We start from the raw sequence: 27312 nt of genomic DNA, 5'->3' as shown, positions 1-27312 counted from the left end.
ATTGGTTGCTCATGGGTAGGACAAGCCAACATAATAAAAATGACAATCCTGCCCAAATTAATTTACTTATTTAGTGCCATACACATTGAACTACCAAAAACCTTTCTTACCGAATTAGAAAAAAAACATAATGAAGTTCATTTAGAAGAACAAAAGATTAAAGATATCCAGGGAAATCATTAGAAAAAATGCAAAGGAAGGAAGACTTGCAGTCCAAGATCTCAAACTGTACTATAATGCAGTGGTTATCAAAACAATTTGGTACTGGCTAAGAGACAGAAAGGAGGATCAATGGAATATACTTTTGGTAAATGACCTCAGCAAGATAGTCTATGATAAGCCCAAAGAGCCCAGTTTTTTGGGACCAAAACCCAGTATTTGATTAAAAAAAAACTGTTGGGAAAATTGGAAGACAGTATGGGAGAGATTAGGTTTGGATCAACATTTCACACACTACACCAAGATAAACTCAGAATGGGTGAATGACCTGAATATAAAGAAGGAAACTAAGCAAATTAGGTGAACACAGAAAAGTATACTTGTCAGATCTTTGGGAAGGGAAAGACTTTAAAACGAAGCAAGAGCTAGAAAAAAATCACAAAATGTAAAATCGATAATTTTGATTACATCAAATTAAAAAGTTTTTATACAAACAAAATGAATGAATTCAAAATTAGAAGGGAATCATCAAATTGGGAAACAATCTTCATTACAAAAACCTCTGACAAAGGTCTAATCACTCAAATTTATAAAGAGCTAAAGCAATTGTTCAAAAAATCAAATCATTCTCCAATTGATAAATGGGCAAGGGAAATGAATAGGTAATTTTCAGTTAAAGAAATCAAAACTATTAATAAGCACATGAAAAAGTGCTCTAAATCTCTTATAATCAGAGAAATGCAAATTAAAACAACTCTGAGGGATCACCTCACACCTAGCAGATTGCCTAACATGACAGCAAAGGAAAGTAATGAATTTTGGAGTGGATGTGGCAAAGTTGGGACAGTAATGCATTGCTGGTGGAGTTGTAAAATGATTCAACCATTCTGGAAGGCAATTTGGAACTATGCCCAAAAATGGCTATAAAATACTATCTGCCCTTTGATCCAGCTATAGCATCGCTGTATTTCTACCCCAAAGAAATAATAAGGAAACAGACGTGTACAAGAATATTCATAGTTGTGCTCTTTTTGGTGGCAAAAAAATTGGAAAATGAGGGGATGCCCTTCAATTGGGGAATGGCCAAACAAATTGTGGAATATATTGGTGATGGAATACTATTGTGCTAAAAGGAATAATAAAGTGGAGGAATTCCATGGAGACTGGAACAACCTCCAGGAAGTGATGCAGAGCGAAAGGAGCAGAACCAGGAGAACATTGTACCCAGAGACTGATACACTGTGGTTCAATCGAATGTAATGGACTTCTCCATTATTGGCAAAGCAGTGATCCTGAACATCTTGGAGGAATCTTTGAGAAAAAGCACTATCCACATTCAGAAGAAACACTGTGGGAGTAGAAACACCAAAGAAAAACAACTGCTTGATTACTTGGGTTGAAGGGATATGACTGGGGATGTAGACACTGAATGAACATCCTGGTGCAAACATCAACAACATGGAAATAGGTTCTGATAAAGGACACAAGTAACACCCAATAAAATTGCCTGTTGGCTGTGAGAAGGGTGGGTGGAGGGGAGGGAGGAAAATAACATGATTATTGTAACCAAGGAATAATGTTCTACATTGGCTAAATAAACTAATTCAAATAAAAAAAAAGTAAATAAATAAAATAAGTCAGACAGAAACAAAGCAGGAAATAATTTTAGAGTTAGGAGAAATAGCCAGAAAAAAAATTCTGAGAGCAGAGATGGGACACTGGAAGTGAAACTCCTTTCTTCTACAGCATTCTCAACAGATAATTTAAAAAATTAGTAAAAAGAACTATTTCTTTCCTGAGGGCATCCCATTTAACTTTGGGTTAATTCTTATTGTGAGTGGTTGTTTTTCTTCTTATATCCAATCAAAATTGGTTCATCTTGAAATCTCACCTATTTTGGCATGTTATGCTTTCCAAGACAAAGTAAATTAAGCCTAAATTCCATTTCCCATAACAGTTTGTTTTCTTCAAATACTTTCCTTTTTTCCTCCCTCACTGACCCCTCTCATTCCATATTCTATCATTCCCTCTAGGCTGTGCATCACAAGTTACCTCAATTCAAGCGTTTTATTATATAATATGCAAATTAATCATTGTAGCATCGTGATTAGGGAAGGGTATCAAATGATAGTAATATTTCAAAAGAGGATTGGTCATAAGAGTCACCAACAAGAGTATCAAAAACATGTGGCCTAAGAAGCTCACTTCCCACACATATAAAAGGCAAAGAGAATTCAGTTATGGTCTATATAGAGTGAACAATGTTTATCTTATACTTCAAACAAGTTACTTTCCTCTAAGCTCAATGCCCAGGTTCGTCCTTTTCTTAGTTACAAAGAGAAGTGGATGTAGGTGTGATTATTTTAAGCTCTCCAATAGTGGACTTTTTTTGCTTATAAATGTTATTATATTTCTCCTTACATCCAAAAAGAGAAATGAACAGTTTCCAATGAGAGTTGGATGAACCCAATGGGAGATTTTAGGGAAAGGACTCTTGGTCAAATAAAACTCAAACTAGATGAGCTTTAAGTTTGTTTCCTCGTTTAATAAAAATAATAAGCATCCATGCATGTTGAGTTTAAAGTTTACAAAAAGCTTTACAAATGCCATCTCATTTTATATTTATAACATCCTTGAGAAGTAGGGTGCTCTTATTATCTCTGTTTTACACATAAGAAAATTTAGGCAATCAGCAGATCTGAGACTTTCCCAGACTCCTAAAATTTTTAAGTTCCTGAAGTCATTATGGAACTTAAATCTTCCTGTGTCTATTTCTATTGTTCTAAACACTGAGCAAACTAAATATCAAACAGTAGTATATTATATATAGAATACTACCTATGTGAGAAATTCACTTAATATTTCTGAGACTCAGTTTCCACATATGCAAAACAGGTATATTTGTACCTCCTTAAAAGAGGTGCTTTGAGGAAAAATATTATAAAATGCTCTATGAATGTCAATTACCAAAGTAAGATTACGATTATGGTCCATTTCTAAGGGAAGCATTATGAATGCATTAGATACACATCAGATGCATAGAGATTGGTTTTGTTGGGTAAGAACTATAATGGAATACAAGGGGCAAGGGGACTAAATCAGAGACCTGATGGGGAATATTTTTTACAGTTTTCTCTATGATCCAATAATAGGATCCTCTGTTCATAGAAAGTTCCTGATTTCATAAGAGATGACAATTTAAACATTTTCTCTGGTTCTTATCTGAAATGCTGTAAAAAACAGAGTCTGTTTTATTAATTATACTTCTTTAACATGCCCTGAAAATAGATGGAAAGGGTGAATGTAGCAGTCAGTGGGGCAACAGGTTGCATATGCCTATTTGGTTGAATCATTTCTATTAATTTTTAGTAGACTTTCCATAAACATTTTGAAAGAGATTAAACATTGAAGCAAAGCAGGAACATTTAATCAATCTCAACACTCAATTATTGCATCTTAAGCTACAAAGCAATAGAGATTATCCCTTTAATATTTAATCAATTCATAAACCTACTTCAAAAATGTGTCCTTTTCTATCCCTACACTTATTCCCCATGACATTCTCTTAAAGGAGTTTTTATTAAAAAGTTCCATTCAGCTAAAAGAAAAAACTTTTTGAAAACAGAGAATACCACAATATTTCAACGTGAGTGAAGAAAGTCATTTGTGACCAACTATTTGGAATTTTTATTCACCGAAAGCCATGTGATATAATAGAACAATCTCTAAACTTGGAACTTTGAATCAGGTCCCTCTTCCCAATATCACCACATAAGATATATGTAACAATAGGTTAATTACTTACCCTATCTCAAACATATTTGCTTTCTATAAAATGGGGATAATAATATGTTCCCAACCTAATTCATGAACTATGTTGAGAAAAATACTTTCTAAAGTAATGTGTTTTAGAAAGGAACTCATTCCTTTTGGGGTGTATGGGGTGTTCAGGGAGAAGTAGTATCTCTGGTATGGAGGGCTTGTCATGCCCTTCTAGGGCAGCTCTCCAGCCTCTGACCCTCACCTGACACCCAGCTCTCATTTGCGGCTCCCAGTAGCTGCTAACATGCAGCAGAGGCCACACCCCCGGCAACGGCTTTGACAGGCAGGCCAAACCTTGTGAGGGTAGCCATCAGGTCATCGACCCCTGGTGAACCAGGGCTTTGCTCACCCAGCTTGTGAAGACTGCTTCGGCGGAACAGGTGGAAGAAACCAACAAGAAGGTTCAACGGCTGAGAGGGCGATGCAGCAAGGCACTGTGGAGTGCTCAGGGCATGTTGGAGCACAAAAGACAACACCGCCATCCAATGCAGCTGAGGAAGTCTCCAGGTGTAACAACCTTTCGTGCCACTGGACCCAGGCTTCCAATGCGGAGAGTGGGACTGTCTCTGTGCATCGACTCTTCCACTTAAATCTCCTTCACGCACAAGTGTCTTTGTGCACACTCATCTACATCACAGATGAAAACGCATAAAGACAATCGTCATCCTGGGTTACCAAGAGACTACTACTACTACTCTTCCTTTTACTGTTGGCAGTATATAGGAGAGTTTCTGAATTGGAATTGAAAGAATTAGATCTGGTGTGTGTGTGTGTGTGTGTGTGTGCATGCATTTGTGTGTGTGTTTGTGGTTATCTGACAGTGAACAAATAGTTATTCTATCTCTGAACCTCATTTTTCTCAAAGTTGAAATAGGGAAGAAAATAATTGTACCCCCTTCATCATAGGTCTGTTGTGAGAAGAAAACTTTGTTAGCAGTAAACTAATAGTGTAATATAGGTCATTACTGTCATTAGTGCCAATAGCTGAATTCTAATAGAAGATTTGTTTCCATATGTAATTTTTTTTATTTTGTTTTTATAATTAATTAATTAATTAATTTTTCTTCCTTTTTCCTATATTATGTATATAACTACTATGCAATGATTTCTCTTAACCTAAACTGATGAATGATTTCCTTCAGCAGTTTGGGAAACTAATTTTATCAAATTATACTTTAGCAGCATGTTACTATACCATGTATCTTCTGATGTTGCTCTCTTCTTTTGTGGGAAGAGCAATGGAAGAAATATATATTAAAGTTTTTAAGGCATTAATAACTACCAGTCATCTTTCATTCTGCAAACTTTGCCACCAACTCCCCTGTTTGCCTTCCCTTAATATCTCAGCTTCCATTTTGGTGTTATCTTTCACCTTTAGAATGTAAGCTCCTTGAAGGCAGACTCTGTCTGCCATTTTTCTTGCTTTGATATCCTTAGCTGCTCATCACAGTGCTTAATACATTGTAAGTACCTATTAAATGGTTAATGGCTAGATCTGGCTGCTTTATCATAGTTTCTATTGCATTCTGCTCCAAGGAAACCATGTAGCTTCTCATCACATTCTCCTGGTTCTAATGCTATATTTTAGCCCAATGCACTTGGCCTTAATAACCCAAAGGAGTGTTTCTAGTCAATTTAACAAACATTTATCAAAAATATACTGTATTCAGGGGACCAAAACTCACATGGTACTTAGTGAAAATGTATCTTAGACATTGCTTCTCTGAATTGTGCCAAAAGAAAAAAATGAAGTAGGAACTGTGGTTTTCAAGATCAGGGGTCCTATTCCCCCTTATTAATTTTGTCCTTTGACTACCTGCCACACAAAAACAGTGAGAATGTGTCTACTTTTCTCTAAGCTATAATGCAGGTTGACCTCTCAAGAAATGATATCTGTGGGATCTCCAGAATAAAGAACTAAAAAGAACCATGAACTGTAGAAGAGGCCCATTTATATAGGTAGATAGATAGATAGATAGATAGATGGATAGATAGATAGATAGATAGACAGACCAACAGACAGACAGACAGACAGATAGATAGATAGATAGATAGATAGATAGATAGATAGATAGATAGATAGATAGATAGTGTTCATGACCTCACTTTCTCTACATGACTTCATTTAATGTCCATAATATTCATGTGATTTAAATTCACTGTGATTATGGACTACATTGTACAAATGAGAAGGTTAAGGGACAGTCACATAACTTTACTAGTAAATGTCAGATATGCCATTCAAACCTAGATTTCTCCTGAAGTGCTATATTGGGTCTCCCTACACGCTTTCTGATCTTCTTACATTCCCACGGGTGTTCTGTAATCCAGTAACCCTTACTTCTGCTGTTCCTCAAACAAGACATTCTATATCCTAATTTCAGGCATTTGCACTCACTATTCCAGATGTCTGAAATACTCTTCCTTGACATGTCTGCCTTCTGACTTCCTTTACTTTTTTAAAATCCCAACTAAAATTTCACTTTCTACTTGAAGACTTTCTTGTTGCCCCTTATTTCTAATGCAGACACTTAGTTGATGCAGTAGATGGAGTGTTGAGTGTGGAGCAAGGAAGATCTGAGTTCAAATATAGTTTTAGACACCAGCCTTATGACCATAAGATATACTTAAATCTCTGTCTGCCTCAGTTTTCTCAACTGTAAAATGAGGATAACAATATCATCTACCCCTGAAGGCTGTTGTGGTAATCAAATGCCATGTATCTGAAGCTCTTATTCAGTTCCTGGAACATAGTAGGAGTTTAATAGATGATTATTTCCTTCCCTTATCCTTTCCGTCTGTTGGCTATTTTTTTAATTTATTCTATTAAGAGATATTTTATACATAGTTGTCTGCAAATTACTCCTTAACAGCAGAAACCATTTTTAATCTTTCTTTGTATGTATAGCACTTAGCACACTCCCTACCACATAGTAGGTGCTTAATAAATGATTAATGGACACTTTCCACTACCCCCCAACTCTTCCCAGAGAAAAGATGTTTTAACTAGTAGGGAATTCAGTTGTCTTTTAACCAAATCCCTACCTCAAACTAAATTCCCTACTAATATATCACAAGGAATTGTTGATTTATGCCCCTAAATGAGCTAAGCACACAAGATATCTAAAAGAAATGAGCAATACATCTATTTTTTAAGCAACATAGTCAATTCAGAACCAAAAATCAAGGTGCTTTTTCTCACATATTAGCTGGAATCTCAACTAAAAAAAGCTATGATATTAATATTATGTTCCCATTAGTCTTGGGAATAGAATATTATGAAAGTTATTGCATTTCTCATAAAAAGCACAACTTGATTTCTTTCATATTCTCAGCCCTATTGATTTTAAACACTCACATGTTGTCTTTTGTAACTTTAAAAATAAGACACAATTATTGAAAAATTGGATCAATAAAATAAAGATTTGGAAAAGTGTTAGCCTATTATGTTGTGCCCAAAACTGGGTTTTTAAATAAATAAGAAATTTAAATGTTCTGATGCCTGAAAGATGAAAGTAAGCAAACAACTTTCAAAGAAACTTTAAATGCCACTTTTAAATAATATAATATTCACCTGAAATGATTTACTAAAAAAGATTAGAAGATAGAAGATGAGTGCTGGACTTAGAATCAGCAGGACTGATAGGAGGAGAGTCAAGTCAATTAAATCATCTGAGCCTCAGTATTCTCATCTGTGAAAAGAAGATAAAAATAACAAGAGTGACTGTTTCAGAGGTTTGTGGTGAAGGAATACTGAGATATCAGATAAAGGGTGTATAAGTTTATTTCCACAGCTTAAATTTGCAGTAAAATTTTTGAGACAACATATACAAATATTTTGCAAATTTTAAATCAGCATTTTTGTCAGTATTATCATTATTATTGTTATTATCATTATCATTATTATTACCCATATCCTCAGACATCTAGGAAAATCATTTTAACTATCTTTTAAATCATAACTCATATGAGATCTATATATGTTCTGGAAGGTCCCACATTGGGAAGAAAATGCCAGAACTGTGGAAATAATATTTAATCAGCATTTTTAGTCTACCAAAAATACTCACTATTCTAGAAGTAAAAAAAAATACTAATCCCATATCTTCCACTAATTATATGGATTTTGGACAAGTCATATTACCTCAATATTCATGTTTCTTTTGCCAAATGATGATGATTAAATTAACCAGAAAAATTTCTTGTTAGCTCAAAGATCTAAAGGTCCAATTTGATCATATCCTATTTAATAATATTAAAGAAAGTATAGTAAGGTTTCAATCACAAAATCTGAGAATAACTGAAGTCAGACAATTTAAGAATTCTTCATATGGGAATGGTATTTGTAAGAGTTCATCATTCTCAGTCATTTTCTATGGCTAAAATTTTGTTTCTGGGCTGTGGAAAATAAGAATTGCATTTCAATGGCAGAATAAAATAGCGGGGCTATTTCCCTGTTCATCCATTTGCTTTATCTGAATACAATACGGACAGATCAATTTTGAGGTGATCCAATCAGCTGTGAAAGAAGCCAAAGGCCATTGTTAGGACATATTTAGATGCTCTTTCATTCTAAAAACTTAAAAGAGATCTTTTATTTTTTAAATGAAAATAGCTTTTAATTTTTTTCCTATTCCACAGCCTTTAGAAGCTAAGGCATATTTATTCCTTCTGTACATATTCATGAGTTTCCTTTCTTTTCCATTTATCTGCTTCAGCCTTTACTTTCTTAAATCTAATTTTAGTTTGTGTATAATACTATGATATTTTGAGTATACCCTTGGAAAAGACTAATGCATAAATTAACATAAATATTTCCTTAAATGCAGTTGCATCTCAAGCCATCTGTCTAACTTAGATCTAAGGCCTTTTATTTGATTGGAAGGGCAGATCCCAGGGTTTTGAATAATACCTATCTGCCCCAACTGAGAAATAATCATTACAATCACCATTTAGATAGAATAAAAAATATTTCTGAAACTTCCTAAGTAGTTTGTAATTCAAAAACAAAAACAAATTACAGATGAAATAGGTTTTTGAATATAGAATTTGAGATCATAGGACATAGATAGTTTGTCAGATAGTAATTATCTTACAACAAAGAGGGTTTTAAGGGACCTTATTTATTAACACATGAAATATACACTATTCTAGATATTAAAGTTGGAAGGACCTTAAAAACTTCAAGCTATCTAGTCCAGGTCTCTGCTTTTATAGATGAGGATACTGTGGTCCATTAAGGAGTAGTTATTTATCCAAAATTTCAACATTAGGTAGAGACAGATTAAATGCTGTAACCAAAACTAATGTCTCCTTTACCAGGGTTCCTTCTTCTACATCATTTGGAATCATTCCCATTCCACTGGTAATGCATCAAAACAATGTTGTTTTTTTGTTGAAATTTTATAGTAATTCTTAGTTTTCAAAATTTTAATTTGTCTTCAATGAAACATACTCATTTCAAACTGCATCCCTTTCTGTAAGATGTTTCTCTTCTCTGAGGAGGAGAAAGGTATGGATTTCTTTAGTTTCATTGGTGACAGAGAGGAAAAACAAATCAATTACCAATTATTTTGAATAATTTCTCTCCCCCAATTATGCTTTTTCCCCCTAATTATCTCCCTGAGCTTAAGCAAATTCCCCAATCATTATGAATATAACTTTTATTTTCATTTTATATACTTTTATTTAGTCAATTTAGAACATTTTTCCTTGGTTACAAGAATCATATTCTTTCCTTCCCTTCCCCCCCCCCCCCATCCTTACATAGCCAATGCACAATTCCACTGAGTTTTACATGTGTCCTTGATCAAAACCTATTTCCATGTTGTTGATGTTTGCACTAGGATGATCATTTAGAGTCTACATTCCCAATCATATCCCCCTCAACCCATGTAATCAAGCAATTGTTTTTCTTCTGTGTTTCTACTCCCACAGTTTTTCCTCTGAATGTGGATAGCGTTCTTTCTCATAAATCCCTTCGACTTGTTCAGGATCACTGCATTGCCACTAATGGAGAAGTCTATTACATTAGATTGTACCATGATATATCAGTCTCTGTGTATAATGTTCTACTGGTTCTGCTCCTCTCACTCTGCATCAATTCCTGGAGATCATTCCAGTTCACATAGAATTCCTCAAGTTCATTATTCCTTTGAGCACAATAGTATTCCATCATCAACATATATGACAATTTGTTTAGCCATTCCCCAATTGAAGGGCATCCTCTCATTTTCTGATTTCTTGCCACCACAAAGAGCATAGCTATGAATATTCTTGTATAAGTCTTTTTTCCTTATGATCTTTTTGGGGTACAAACCCAGTACTGCTATGGCTGGATCAAAGGGCAGACAGTCTTTTAGTGCCTTTTGGGCATAGTTCCAAATTGCCCTCCAGAATGGTTAGATCAATTCACAACTCCACCAGCAATGAATTAATGTCCCAACTTTGCCACATCCCCTCCAAAATTCATACTTTCCTTTGCTGTCATGTTGGGCAATCTGCTAGGTGTGAGGTGATACCTCAGAGTCCTTTTGATTTGCATCTCTCTGATTATAAGAGATTTAGAACACTTTTTTGTGCTTATTAATAGTTTTGATTTCTTTATATGAAAATTGCCTAGTCATGTCCTTTGCCCATTTATCAATTGGGGAATGGCTTGATTTTTTGTACAATTGATTTAGCTCTTTATAAATTTGAGTAATTAATATTGAGCCATCATTGCATTCCTGGTATAAATCCCACCTGGTCATAATGAATAACCTTTGTGATTACTTTCTGGGGTCTTTTTGCTGGTATTCTATTTAACATTATTGCATCTATGTTCATGAAGGAAATTGGTCTATGGTTTGCTTTCTCTGTTTTTGACCCGCCTGGCTTTGGAATCAATACCATATTTGTGTCAAAAAAGGAATTTGGTAAAACTCCTTCTTTGCTTATTCTGTCAAATACTTTGTATAATATTGGGAATAGTTGTTCTTTGAATGTTTAATAGAATTAATTTATAAATCCATCTGGTCCTGGGGATTTTTTCTTATGGAGTTCTTTGATGGCTCAATCAATTTGATTTTCTGATATGGGGTTATTTAGGTATTCTATTTCTTCTTCTGTTAATGTAGGCAATTTATATTTTTGTAAATCTTCATCCATATCATGTAGATTGACATATTTATTGCCATATAATTGGGCAAAATATTTTGTAATGATTGCCTTAATTTCCTCTTCATAAGAGGTAAAGTCTATCTTTTCATCTTTGATACTATTAATTGGGTGTTCATCATTCCTTTTTTAAATTAGATTGACTAGTACTTTGTTTTATTTGTTTATTCAAAGTACCAGCTTCGTCTTATTTATTGAATCAATAGTTCTTTGACTTTCAACTTTATTAATTTCTCCTTTAATTTTCAGTATCTCTAATTTTGCCTTCATCTGAGCATTTTCAATTTGTTCACTTTCTAGTTTTTTAATTTGCATGCCCAATTCATTGACCTCTACCCTATGTAATTCATTAACATATGAACTCAAGGATATAAATTTCTTCCTGAATACTGCTTTGGCTGCATCCTATAGATTATGAAAAGATGTTTCAATACTGCCATTTTCTTCAATGAAATTATTGTTTCTATGATTTGTTCTTTAACTAACTGATTTTGGAGATGTTAAAGGTAAATTTTAGGTTTGAGACTTAATATATATTTTTAGTGGTCACTAAGAATTAAGAAGGAAGAACTTAGGAATGAGAGAGAGAGAGCAAAAAGGGATGATCTGCTCCAGCCTGGTCTGAGCCAGGGGAGTTCAGAGACCTCAGCAAAGGGGCCTTCCCAGATGATTAAATCTAGCTTGACTTCCAGCCACAAGGCCTCCTCCAAGATGATGGGGCCTCTTGGAGGCTAATGCCTCCAGAAAAAGCCAAGGAAATGAAGAGTCAGCCTTAAAACTCACTATGTGGTTGTCTCAGGGAAAGCAGTCTGAGGTCCCACACTCCAGCCCTCCAAGCCAAGTTCCATTGCCAAAGTCCCTCTGACAGGAAGTGACCTGAAATATAAAGGAAGTTCTTTACATTATTTCCTCTGCCTCACATGTACCAATTGTGGCTTAAACTTGGCTTTGGACAGCCCAAGGGGATCAGTCAGTTGTTTCTGATTTGTCACTTGCTAGCACCTGCAGGTCATAAACCATCCTCCCAAACACTTAATCCTTAAGTGGGGGTGTATACATACCTAGTTGCTAAAATTCTAAAGACAAAGCAGGGTGCAGTAAATCTAAAATTCATAGAGAATTGTATTATTTAATTTCTAATTAATTTATTATTTGCCTCTCCATGTACCCTTACTAATTATTATTTTCATTGCATTGTGATCTGAAAAAATTTGCATTTATTATTTCTGCTCTTTTGCACTGGTTTGCAATGTTTTTATGCCCTACTATATAGTCAGTCTTTGTGAATGTACCATGTGCTGCTGAAAGGAAGGTATATTCCTTTTTGTCCCTATTTATTTTTCTCCATATATCTACTAATTAATTTTTCTAAGATTTCATTCAATTCTCTTACCTCTTTCTTATTTATTTTTTGGTTTGATTTCTCTCAGTCCTTCCCTTTCTTCTTTCACTATTTCCATCTATACCAGTGTTTGTTTTTAATCTGTCCCCCTAATTCCCACTCTTAATTTACTTCCCTTTCTACTCCCTCCCTTCTTATCCCCCTCTTATTTTTTACAGTCTTTTTATACTACCTTCCACCCTCGCCCTCTCTTGTATTGCCTCCCTCATCACCAGGCTATTTGCTACTCTTCTACTTCTCTATAGGGCACAAATCTCTGGCTGGCAGCAGAAGCTGAGAAGGAGCTGGGCTTCCTGCTCTGTGGTCAAGGTTGTTGACTATAGCTTGTTGCAGCCTTTTCCCCTTGAAGCTCAGTCAGGGAGGCTCTCAGATCAATCAGCGGGGAAGGGGTGTTGGAGCTTGAGCTTCCCTGTCCTCTGAAGGCTTCTTATCTGCCATATTGACATGATTCAGCCAGGGCCGAGGAGTTGATCTGCAAAGTTGGCTGTGCCCTGAGGCTAAAACCTCATGAAGGTAGGAGGGGGGTAAGATGGAGCAATTTCACTGTGACTGAGCTACCTGCTCTATGCTTCTCCTCCAGATGCCTCTATACCACCTGTGTTCTAAAGCCTGAGCCTGTCACAGCTTTGCTGGCAAGGTTCTCTCTCTTGACTAGCACCCTTGCCTGTCCAGAGATTCCAGCTACTGCTGGAGGCTCAGTGCTATAGGTGGTGGAGGGGTCCTGCTACCTTTCTTCTTCCTTCCCCTTAAACCCACATGATCTAGGGTTTAGGCTTTTTTTTGGGGTGTACTTTTTAAGTTGGGTCCAGGAGGAGGGTTCCCTAACTCTGTATTGTTGTGAGATTTGGTTTTTAGTCCTCTGGAAGCATTGTGTTTTTGATTTGTAAGGAAGGGTTTACAGAAGTCTGAACTTTTGCTGCCTCTAAGCTGCCATCTTGACTCTACTTTCCCATTTTTATATATTATTAAATGATTTTTACTTATTTAATTTTTAAAATTTATATTTATATTATATATTCAAGATTTCCAAAGAATCTTACAAATATCCCATTTTAACCCCACAACAACCATGGAGGTAGATACTATTATTATTTTCATTTCATAATTGAGGAAACTGAGGTGGATAGAGATTAAATAATTTACTTGGGTTAACATAGCCATGTAAGTGTCTGAGGATGGATTTGAATTCTGTTCTGTCTGACTCAGGAAACGCTAAAGTAGAGCGATGAGAAAGCATTATTAAATGCTTGTGGTTATACTAAATACTGAAATGTCTCCCTTATAAAATGCGAACTAACTTTCCAGTTTTGTTGTGGAATAAAATGAAATTAAGTATTTAAAGTTCTTTGTAAAACTGTGAAGTATTTTAACAAATATCAGAAATCATGAAATAGTGAGAAATTGACAGAAATTAATTTAGTGGGTTAAAATGCATACATACTTGCATGCACGTGCACACACATAAACACATGACAACTTATTCACACACAAACATAAAACTAAATTAAAAAATCATAATTTTTTTTTATTCTTTCCAATTAATCTTTTTAAGGTTTCTGGATTCTGGATTTTGGTTCTAGTCCTATCACTTTTATCTTATGAACTGAGTGACCTTAGACAAATCACTTATTTGCCTTTTCTTAATCTATTTCCTCATCTGTACAGTACTTGGGGCACTTCCTTTTCTAATATCATTAGAACAAAATTAAATAAGTGATTTCCCCAAAACAGTGTATTCAGCCATAATTTCTCTTGTGATTTCTAGGCTAATTACTGACAATGTAGTACACAGTGATGCTAGATATCTCTATGTATAAGTATCATAGGTATTCTTGATCTAACACATCCGTTCTGCCCCTCTAACCTCTCCTATTTCCTTTGAAGATACCACCACCACCCTTTCAGTATCACAGATTTAGAACCTTGGAGTTACTCATGACTACCAATTCTCCCCTCTTTTTCTACTCTATATTTCATCAATTACCAACTCTTGTTGATTTTATTAAGATTTACTAATACCTCTCTCTGTCTCTGTCTCTGTCTCTGTCTTTCTCTGTCTCTCTCTCTCCATTTCTCTCTCTCTCTCTCTCTCTCTCTCTCTCTCTCTCTCTCTCTCTCTCTCTCTCTCTCTTACTCCCCCTCCCTTCCTCTACAAAGTCTAACTCCAATGTGATGTTTAACACTTTTGACCAAGACTATGGCAATAAGCTAGTAATTGGTCTGCCTGCTTATCTCTCTCTAATTCATCCTCCACATAGATGCCAAACTGATAATCCAAAATTACATCCAAAGGGACTTCAAGATCTCTTCTCTACCCTTCAGATTGTTAGGTAGGATGAAAGGTTCTTAAAAGAAATAGAAGGAAAGTTTTAATGATAAAAGCGGAAGTTGAGTTATAGAGAGACATTAACCTCATTAGAATGACAGATTATAAGAATACTATGGACAAGAGAAAGAAAGGGGAATGCTTACATATTGAGCTTACATAGACATTCAAACTTCTTTAAAAAAAACACCATTATTTTGTTCAAATATATTGTATTTTCTTAATTATGTTTCATTATAATTTTCAACATAGGTTTTCCAAAACTATAAGATCCAAATTGCTTCCTCCCTTCTCTTCTCTCCCCCTTCTCAGAGATGGTTAGCAATGTGATTTGGATTAGACCTGTATTATCATGCAAAACATACTTCTCTATTGGTCATTGGTATAAGCAAATACTCATATAAAACATCCAAAATAAAACTACAAATCAACTAATGTGACAAATAGTTTGCTTTGATCCATATCCTGGCTTCAACAGTTCTGTCTCTGAATGTGGATAACATTCTTTATCATAAGTCCTTACAAATTGTCCTTGATCATTGCATTGCTGTGAGTGCTAAATCTTCCAGATGATCAATGTATAATGTTGCTATTACTGTATCCAATGTTTTCTCTGTTTTGCTTATTTTGTTATACATTCATTCATGTAAATTTTTCCAGCTTTTTATGAAATTATCCTGTTCATTCTTTCTTATAGCACAATAGTATACTATCACCAATATATACCACAATTTGTTCAGCCAATCCCGAATCATTTTAATTTGTAATACTTTCTCACCACAAAAAGAACCAGTATAAATATTTTTGTACAAGTATTTTAAAAAGGAAACACATAGAGGCTTTCAGAAGCAAAAACAAAAGAAAACAAAAAAAAACAAACAAAAAAAACATCCTCCAAAGAATTATATGGAAGATCCAAGGAAAGTATTAAATAAAAGATTACCCTTTTTGGACACAGAAAGAAGATAAGAGTAGAAATGGTAATTAGTGATTCCCTTTTCAGAGATACTGAGGCAACTATTTGACAAACTCATAAAAAGAGTAAAGAGTTTTATTGTTTTCCTGGGGCCTATATAGAAGACATAACAAACAACCTTCCATGACAACACAAATCAATGAAAATTGCCCATTTTTCATGATTCATTTGGACATCCAGGTTTCCAAAAAGAAAATAAAAAGGTTTTATTATAATTATAAAATTTTGGTCAAGAAACCAAAGAACCTAAGAGTATAGGTTCTATGTTTCTTACTTTTTTTTTATAGAATCTTAAAAACATCAACTTGGAATCCAAAGATCTAATTAAGAAAGTGGTGTCTGAAATTAGAATTTTGATTTCTGGATGACAGCTTAAATATAGTATTTATAAATTCTTGCCTATAGATGGGACAACAAAGAAAGGCTGGTAAATCTGTATTTACCTGGAGCTTTCATATATTATCAGCTGTTCTGCTTAGTTTTAAGTGAACACCATGCCCCTGCTTCACATCATAACCTTTGAATGCCCTCCCTACCCCTTTTCAGCTTCTTTTGCATATTGCCTTGTTCCATTAGATAGTAAGCTAATTGAGGGAAGGAACTGCCTGTCTTTTTCTTATTTGTATCTTTAGAATTTACAATAGTACCCATAATATAAGAAGTACTTAACACATTTTGACTATTATTTCAATGACTAACTTTTGTTTTTCAAATCTAAGCAAGAGTATTATATTATGGAAAAAATGGAGAAGGAAGAGATTACCTGTGCATATTCCCTGAGTTGGATAATATAGAAAATAGTGACAATTAAGAAAGAGGAATAACAGCTCATATACTGACAAATTCACAGAAGACAAAAGCCAAGAGGAGAGCCAGTAGCAGAACTGATGAACTCAAGTGAAGTTTAGCAAACAACTAATTCTATTGCATATGGGAAAAGGAAGACATGCCCCCAGAACTCAGAGATGCCTCCATCGTAGCCTTATACAAGAACAAAGGCTCATGAGCAGCCTGTGACAACTACAGAGGCATCACACTACTCTCCACGGCTGAAAAGATCCTCGCCCATGTTATACTCAACAGACTCCTGTCATCTGTTTCAGAGCAGAACCTGCCTGAATCACAATGTGGCTTCCGACCAGATTGCAGTACCATCGACATGGTCTTCACAGTGAGGCAAATGCAGGAAAAATGCCTTGAGCAGAACCTGAGTCTCTACATTGTCTTCATAGACCTGACAAAGGCGTTCGACACAGTGAACAGGGAAGCATTGTGGATGATCCTCAGCAAGCTCGGTTGCCCAGCAAAATTCGTCAAACTGTTCCAGCTCTTTCATGTCGACATGACAGGGGAAGTCCTATCTGGTGGAGGGACTTCCGATCGCTTCAACATCTCCAATGGCGTGAAACAAGGCTGTGTCCTCACTTGGGTACTATTCAACCTATTTTTCACCCAAGTATTATGACATGCTGTGATGGATCTAGACCTGGGCATCTACCTCAAATACCGACTGGATGGCTCACTATTCGACCTTCACCTCCTGACTGCAAAAACAAAGACAACAGAGAGACTCATCCTGGAAGCTCTCTTCTCAGATGACTGTGCTCTCATGGCCCACCAAGAAAATCATCTCCAAACCATTGTGGACAGGTTCTCCACCACAACAAAACTGTTTGGCCTGACTATCAGCCTCAGCAAAACAGAGCTGCTGTTCCAACCTGCACCAGGGAGGCCAACGAACCAGCCGCGCATTACAATCGACAGCACACAGCTTTCTAACGTCAACACTTTCAAGTACCTGGGCAGCACCATCGCCAACGACGGGTCCCTAAACCATGAGGTCAATGCCAGGATCCAAAAGGCCAGCCAGGCACTCGGGCGGATGAGCTCCAAAGTCCTTCAACACAGAGGTGTAAGCACTGTGACGATGCTCAAAGTGTACAATGCAGTGGTCCTCAGCTCGCTCCTGTACGGTTGTGAGACATGGACACTGTACCGGAAGCACATGAAGCAGCTGGAGCAATTCCACCAACGCTCTCTCCGGTCAATCATGAGGATCTGATGGCAGGACCGAATCACCAATCAGGAAGTCCTCCACAGAGCCAACTCCACCCACATCGAAGTCATGGTACTCAGAACCCAGCTACGATGGTCTGGACACATCATCCGCATGGACCCACAGCGAATACCAAGACAGGTATTCTATGGTGAACTGTCAGCTGGACTCAGGAAACAAGGCCGACCAAAGAAAAGATTCAAGGATCAGCTAAAGTCCAACTTGAAGTGGGCTGGCATTACACCAAAGCAACTAGAACTCGCTGCCTCTGTCAGTGGCGAACCCACATTAACCACGCGTGAATGCCAACACCACCTTTGAAGAGAGCGATGTTGACGTCTTGCCCCTGCGCGTGAACGCCGACACCAGGCCACAACCGCACCTCCCATAACAACTGGAGTCCCATGCCCCATGTGCCACAAACTCTGCGCCTCAGCCTTTGTACTCCAAAGCCACATGAGGGTACATCAATAGAAGATAATGCACAAAGACAATAGTCATTCTCGGTCATTGAGAGACTACCACTACCACTACTACTAATTCTATTGTAAGGAGACAGGTTGGCAATTTGATGTTATAGATCACTAACACCTGTTGGGATGATACATGATTGAACTATGGGCATGCTATATTCAAAAGAAACAGGAGGCAAAAGGGAATGGAGAGTCCTAGGATTAGAACATTTACCTAAGTGAGGAAATCCAAGAATCAGAAAAAGGAAACAAGAGGGAAGAAGAATAGTATTTGGGAGAAAATGAAAGCAGGAAGACACAAGTTTTTTTTTTCATTAGAGTATACTATAAACTATATATAGAAAAAAAAAAGAAAATAGAAGTGAAGCTTTGAAATAACTACAAACCAGAGAGACTGTGATGATAGGAAATATCATTTCATCAATTACTGTGACATATCTCCCTTTTCCTCCTTTTCTTTCTCCCTCTTTCTTTTTCCCTTTTTTCCCCTATCTGTCTCTCTACATGTGTTTCTCTTTGGATTTCTGTGTATCTTTGTATCTCTGTCTATCTCTCTGTCTCTTTGTGTCTCTGTTTGTATGGCTTTCTCTTTCAAAAGCAGTTTACCATATCAGAACTGATCGGGATAGAATATGTTGGGACCATCAATGTATACAGGATAGGACTTGCCTTTCTTTTGGTAATTATTTCTCAAAAAATTCATTATTTGACATTGAAGAAAATGAGTTGTTAAAACAACATTCAGATGAAATGATAAAATTAATAATGAAAATCATTCCAATTGTCAAGATTATTTAGGAAATGCTTAACAGTCTGTTGAGATATTTTTATAATTCACACCTGTAGGTGTAAAAAGAAAGTCAGAGCAAAAAGATAATTTGCTGAAAGTTTTTCACCTGTTGAAAACAGACTTTGCAAATATCTATAGCTCCTAGAGAAAATCATTGTCTAAGTTAGTAATATGCTTAACTACTTTTATTTGGGAAAGTGTTAATGTGAGCATCTGCACTTATTATTTGCCCATATGCTCTATTCATTTAGGTTCATCTACTCTCTTCTTCACTGCTATAGGTACCTGAAACAACTGCATTTAAATGTACAATACCAGTTTGTTTGAATGAATGTACTAAGGAACCCTAAAAATGTTTTAAAATGTTTATTACTATTATTCTGAAGCATTTGTGGAGTTGTGGCAAGACTATGGGATATGGAATCAGAGAATCTAGGTTCAGATCTGGGCTTTGTTATGTCACTCTATGATTTTGAATAAATTATTTAATTTATCTGGGCTTCCATTTTCTCACCAGCAGGTAACTCATAGTTCTTCATTGCTAGAAGTAGTTGTTTTTTTTTTAGTTTTCAAGAAATTCTCCTTAAGTATGATTAATCTTTACCCAGTACATTCACCATTCCTAATGCAGTCACTACCACCAATTTCATGCCTTCATGGTGTTACTCCTCCCCTTCTTCACATAAAATGCACTTTTAAGGAATTTTATCTAGAACACCATGCTCATTTAACTTCCTTGAACGATCCATTTGAGAAAGTTCAATAAATGTACACAAGCCCTAAAAAGTAGGATGAAATCCCTTAGGCACTTAAAATTGACTTCCATTTTGGGTTCTTTTCATTTCATCCAATGTCTTTAATTTGATTTATTAAAAATTATTACTTTCCATCTAAGAATAAATTCTATGTATTGGTTCCAATGCAGAAGAGTGGTAAGGGCTAGGCATTGGGGATTAAGTTACTTGCCTAGAGTCAAACAGCTAGGAAGTGTCTGAGGTCAAATTTGAACCTAAGACCTCCCGTCTCTAGTCCTGACTTTCCATCCACTGAGCTACCCTGCTGCCTCCTCAAGTTGATCTTGAAGACTATATGTTCTTATAATTTAAGTTGAGTTTGAAAATAGGGCAAAGAGATTAGGAAAGTAGACTCCAGTCTATAGTCAGAAGTCATCAATTTTCTCTCTGTCAGTGAATAGCATTTTTCATTGTGGGTTCTTTGGAATTATCTTCAATTATTGTTAGATCAGAGTAGATAAACTTTTCACAGTTGATTACTCTTACAATTATTTTAAATTTAATTTTTATTGTCATGCAAAACATTCTTCTATATTGGTCATTGTTGAAAGACCAAATACATATATAACCCAAACCTCAAAATAAAACCAAAAATACAGTGATATGAAAGATGACTCCAACAGTTCTTTCTTTGGAGGTGGAGAGCATTCCCTGTCATGAATCTCTCAGAATTGTCCCACATCATTGCATTGCTGAGAGTAGCCAAGTTTTCATAGATAACCATGATCCAATATTGCTGTTATTGTTTACAATGTTCTCCAAGTTCTGGTTATTTCATTCCACACCAGTTCCTGCAGGTTTTTCCAGTTTTTTCTGAATTCATCTTCATGAAGGATGGTTAAAATAAGTGTAAGGGGGAAGAGCATTGCGGGGGGGGGAGAGAGAGAGAGAGAGAGAGAGAGAGAGAGAGAGAGAGAGAGACAGAGACAGAGACAGAGACAGAGACAGAGACAGAGACAGAGACAGAGACAGAGACAGAGACAGAGAGATTATGGGCTGTTTTAAGTATTGGGCAAAAGATTATGTATTTTAAACTATAAAGAAAGATAAATCACTGAAGACTTTTGAGCTGAAAAGAAAACTGATTGGACTTGCTTCTTAGGAGGATTATTTTGGCTGCTGGTGGAGGATGGATTGAGAAAGAGTGATTTGTAGCAGGGTTATCAACCAAGAGGCCATTATAATAATTCAAGAAAGGGGATGATGAGTAAGTCATAAATATATACCATAATAAACATATTAGTAGTGATGTACAAGAACAGAATTATATCATATAAAATATTAGAAGTATGTAGTTGGTGCAGTGACTAGAAAATTGAACCTTTAGTCAGGAATACATGAGTTCAAATCCAGTCTGACACTTATTAGCTGTCTGATCCACAGCAAATCACATCTAGGTAATGATATCTTATCACTATCTATCTCATTTTCCTCAATGTAAAATGGAAATTATAATAACATCTACATTGCAGAGTTGTTTGAGGATTAAATGAGGTAATACTTTTAAAGCAATTAGCATAGTCCTAGAATATTTTTGGTGCTACTTAAATATTTATTTCCCTGACCAAGTAATGTGTAGCCTTTAAGTCAGAAATACCATTATTTCTCTACCCCCAAGAAATCAAAGGATAAAAAAGGAAATACAAGTATAAACTAATTTGTAGCAGATCATGAAGTGGTGGCAAAGAAATAGAAATGGAGGGGATGCCCATCTGCTGGGCAATGACTGAACAAGTTATATTATATGAATATGATAGAATACTATTCTGATGAAGAGAATAGGTTCAGAAACTTGTGATGGAAAAACCAGGGGAGAACTTATATAAGCTGATGAAAATGAAGTGAGTAGGACCAGGAAAACAATTTACACATTAATTACAACATTGTAACAAGAACCAATTATGAGTATGATATCTCAACCTATATTCCAAAGAAGTAATGATCAAAGCTACCTCATACTGTATAAGAAAAGGAGTAAATGATCAATAGAATAGAATAGGGACACAATATACAGAAGTAAATGACCACAGTAACCTACTATTGGATAAACACAAAGTTTCAAGCTACTGAGGCAAGATTTACTATTTGATAAAGACTGTTGGCAAAACTGAAAAGCAGTTGGGAAGAAACTATGTATAGATCAGAAGGCAGATAGATGGCTCAGGGCAGTGTTGGACTTAAAGTCAGAAACACCTGAGTTCAAATCTGACTTCAGACACTTCTTACTAGTTGTGTGACCCTGGTCAAGTCTTTACCTCTTAATTTAACCTCTGTTTGCCTTAATCCACTGGAAAGGAAATGGCTAACTACTTTATTATCTTTGCCAAGAAAACTCCTTGTAAAATGCTATGGTCTATCAGGTCACAAAGGGTCAAACATGACTGAAGAACTGAACAATAACAGATAAAGACCAACATCTCACATCATATACCAAAAGAAGGTCAAAATGGGCACATGATTTAGATATAAAAGGGTGATATCATAAACAAATTATGGAAGTAAAGAAAAAAATTACTTGTCAAATCTGTAGATAAGGGAAGAGTTCATGTCTGAGCAAAAAGATAGAGGATCATGGAAATTTTTGATGGATTCTTTTTTATTTTGTATTTATGTTAAAAAGGTAATGAGAGAGAGTGAAAAGAATACAGTACTTGGAATCAGAAAATCTGGAATAGAATAGACTCTGATAATTATAAACCAAATGATTTGGGTAAAATCATTTCACCTCTCTGTCTTAGGTTAATTATCTTTTAAAAAAAAAGATACTAATATTTGTACTACTTATCTCTTAGGTTTCTTGTAAGGATCACAAGTGAAGAACTTTCAAATCCTTAACCACGTATACAAATATAACATATTATTCATGAGGTAGTCTGAATTAAGTGACTTAATTCAAGAAAAATTCAATTGAAGTTCATATGCTACAACAGTTATGGATTTTTAGGGTGGATCTTAGTGCTATAAATATGTGTGCTGGGAAGATAAAGGCCAGAAAGTCAAATCAAAAAGATTACCAGAATAAAGACCATCTTTCTTCCTGTTGCTCCTAAGACTAAATCATAGTTTATATTAGAGGTAATTAGAGAGCTAAAATGATACAAGGTGGTTTTAAGATCATTCTTATACTGATCAACAAGCATTTATTAGGTACTTGTATGCAGCAGAAACTATTATATTCTGTGACTTCAAGTATAAATATTTGTAAGAAGAAACACAGTCCCTGCCCTCCAGGTGATTAAATTCTATTGGAGAAGAAAATGTATAAAAGGATGTTGAAAAGCAGGCAATGATACTTGAAGGAAGGGCATAATGGAGATACTTGGAGTTCCATATTCCAGAGCTAAAGTGATGTTATAGAATGAAGAAGTTTCTGGGACATGACAGAGAAGACCAGAGGTATGAAAATTAAAATATATGTGTATTTGTAAGGAGATAAACATAACATTATCCTCTCTAATTGAAAGGCTGAGGAGTGTGAGGAGTAGTCTTGTGCAAGGCCAACTGTGGATACTGTCATTGGACAGGATAAATAGCCTGGCACTTGCAACACCTGGGAGAGCTGACAGCTGATACTCACTCAGTTTCTTCTTCTGTAAAATGCTGAGTTTAGATTGACAGCTTTTGAAATCTTTTTAGTTCTTTTTCTTTGATCCTATGATCATTTCTACTGAATATCATTAATATATCAAAAAGCTTCCATAATTAGAGAAAAACTCCAATAATATATCACTGCAAATCTAGAATGTCATCACTAACCTTTTACAATCACCCATGTGGGTTTTAAAATTAATATTCAATAACTAAGTATTATATTTTAAAAGTTTTATTAATAATAACTAAACTAAAACTTACATTTAACTCAACTTGGGTTGTGAGAGAAAGAGAAAGAGGGAAGAGTTACAGCTAACTTATAACCAATCATGCAAACGAGAGGATACAGGAAAAGGGAAAAGGATTCTAGGTAATAGAGAAAGGAATTTTGAGTATTGTAGTTTTTAGGGGTTCAAGAATTTCCAACTATACACCCACCTTAATCTTAAAGAATCCCTGCTCACTCTAATGGAAAGAGAATTTGGCCAAGCAGGAAGAAATTATTAAAGAGGTGTCAACTTGGTTTAATAAACCCCCAAAGTTTTCCCCTATCCCTTGGGAAACTGCCTTAAGGGAAATCTGAAACTAACCTCATCTCAGACTGAATAAATAATAAGAATAAGAATAAAAATAATAATAAACCTTAAAGCATCTAATGATCTCAGCTTAGGTAGAATTAGTAGAAGTAATCAATCTATTTGTCTTAGAAGTTTCAGAAGCCTCTCCAAAGTCCCTGGCTGGAATCATCCTTTTCCTTATATCCAGTCCTCTTCCAGGTAAGTCCAGATCCTAGCTGAACTCCTCTGTCCTTTATGTCCATTGTAAAATCAATCAATGATCACTTCCTGTCCTTTATTTCCCCAAAAGGTATATAAGACTCCAAATTCTTCAGCTCAGTATAAAATTTCCTTTGGCAGTGTGTTTTCCCAGAGACATTGTTTCCAGAGTCCCAAAGCTTTGGCTCTGTGATATTTAGCTCTTGACTCTGTGAAGTGGCTGAATCTTGAATTTTGTATCTCTTCTCCTGATTTGTTCTTTAGTGTTTCTTCCCCCCCCCCCAAGGTAGACAAAGGATAGGAGTACTCTTCATCTGAAAATACGCCCAGAGAAAAGAGAAAGAAAAAAAGAATTTTCATCTGATAATAACTCTTCTTTCAAATCTTTGCTTTTTTTCTCCATATAACTCCACCCTCTTTCCTTGCTGTGTGCCTATGGGAAAGTCATAAAATTTCAAACCTTAGTTTCATCTATATAATGGTGATAATAATGCTTAGCAGTAAGTACTTGCTTTACAAAGAGCTGTTGAAGGAAAGTACTTTAAATTCTTAAAGAACTACTGACTCTTTTAATTTAAATATTTTTTTCTTTGATGAAAATCTATATTTTCTCTTTTGTCCTAATTTTGGTAAAAATAAGTCAAACAAAAATTTTGACAAGCAAATATATTCTTAATTTGATCATATCAAAAAAGTATGCCTCAATTTGTGTTCTCAGACCTTCACCTCTCTGTGTCAATAATAAAAGTTCTTATATTGATCAGAGTATTTAAGTTTTCAGAGTTGTTTTTAATTACGTTATTGTTCCATAAGCTGGTTCTATTAATTTCATGTATTATTTCATACAATGCTTTATAGATTTCTCTGAAAATTTTCTTTTCATTATTCTTAATGACAAATTAATATCCGATTATATTCAAATATCATATGTTCAGTCCTCTTGTCTTCATATTATATCCTACTTTAATTGGTTACCTTAATTCCCAGGGACTTAATTACCATTTCTATGTTAATGATTCTCAAATCTACCTAGCCTACCCTAACTTTTTCTACTGACCTCCAGTGTCCCAAATCGAACTGCCTTGCAGATATCTCAATCTGAATGTTCAGTAGATATCTTCAACTCACCATATCTGATTCAGAACTCGTTATTTTTCCCTAAATCCTTGCCTATTCCTAATTTCCCTACTACTATTGAAAGCACCCCTAACTTTCCTCACATTCTTCAAGGCATGACTCAATTCTTACCTTATTCAATAGGCTCTTCCCAGGTCACCCCATGTTAATACCTCTCTGAAGTTTTCTGCCTCCTACTTTGACTATATCTTCATGATATTTTCAAAAGAAAACTAGAGAGAAGCACATTTTCTCGTCATTTAAAACATTAGTTCTTTGAAGGCCAGAATGATTTATTTTTGTATCCTCAGTATTTAGAATCATGCTTGAAAAGTAATCAATTATTATTTATTGATTGATTAACTGATTTTAAAAAAAAATCTTCGATTTGGAAATGAATTAAAAATCCTAATTCTAAAATTTATCATCTATGTCAATTTAGGCTATCCACTAAATCCTTTTGGAACTTTGCTTACATAATTTGAAAATAAAGACATAAATTGCTTCTAAGGCTCTTACAAGCTTTAAATGTTTAATCTAAGGAATTTGAAAATAATGTTTTCTTCTTGGTCATTAAAAACTAAACAAAATTCAGTCAGAAAAAAAGTATGAAGGGCACATGACAGGAAAGCATGGCACTATGATTAATATAGAAAATTGAAATAATTTCTCCATGAGAATCATAATGAAACTTGTGACCTGGAATCTAGGACTGACGCTTACTATCTATGGAGCCTTAGGTATATTTCCTAAACTCTATAGACGTCTGTTTCTCCATTTGAGCATCTGTGCTACTTCCCACACAGAACTGATATTAAGAAAAAGCCTCATTTAAAATGCAAAAAAAAAAAATTGGTGGTATAGCCATAGGTATGGGGACTGGGATAAGTCCTGGAATAGTATTTTCATTAGTATTAGAAACTCTTACCTGAGAAAACTCCTCCTTCCATGAAAATTGGCAAAGTTGCATATCTCCAACTTTAAAAATATGGTGTTATTGACTGATTATTTAAATGATGATAGTTCTTTAAATGGTGGAAGGAAAAAACCATCCACATTTGGAATTTAAAATTTTCAAAGATTTAAGAGATCTTAAAAGTCATTTAGAACAACTTGTATGTGAAAAGGGATCCCTTCTGCAATATCTCCAACAAGAGACCATACTTTTATTTGAACTACCATGATTGATTAGGGCTTGGCAATTTCTCTGTAATAGTAAAGTACCAAAATGAAATCTTTCAGTTATGCTTACTTCATTGTGCATCACTTCATACAAGATTTCCCAAGATTCTCTGAAACCCTTTCTTTCATCCTTTCTTACTATGCAATAATATTCAATTTTATTCAAAAATTATTTTTTGTTCAGCCCCTACCTTTTTCTAGTTCCTTACCATAACCCAAAAAAAAGCTCCTACAAATATTTTTATTACATATGGGTATATCATTTTTTATCTTTTTGGTATGTAGACTTTGTAGAGGTATCTTTGGATGAAAGGATCTACACAATTTGGTGACATTGGGAACATAGTTCAAATTGCTTTTGAGACCAGTTAGATAAATTTGTAGTTCTACCAAAGTCGCATCACTGTGCCTATCTTTCTAGAAGGATTTTATATCTCCTACAGAAGCCAATTGCACTTTGGCACATCTGTTGTTGATAGGAAGTTTTTCTTTTTCTTTTTCCTGAACCTAAGCTAGAATCAGATTTCAAATATCAAACCAACTGAAATGAACACTTTCATTCTGTCATCCCTATGGTTATCCACATTTGTACTTTAGGGGATCAAGGACTGAAAAATTCATTGTGGAAAATCAGAAATTTGACATTGGACTCATCAATTTTGTTTCTTTACTCTGAAGACAGAGTTATCAT

Source organism: Monodelphis domestica, chromosome 1 (assembly GCF_027887165.1).
Source record: "Monodelphis domestica isolate mMonDom1 chromosome 1, mMonDom1.pri, whole genome shotgun sequence".
In the NCBI taxonomy this organism is placed as follows: domain Eukaryota; kingdom Metazoa; phylum Chordata; class Mammalia; order Didelphimorphia; family Didelphidae; genus Monodelphis; species Monodelphis domestica.
Note: the sequence above shows the minus strand (reverse complement) of the source record.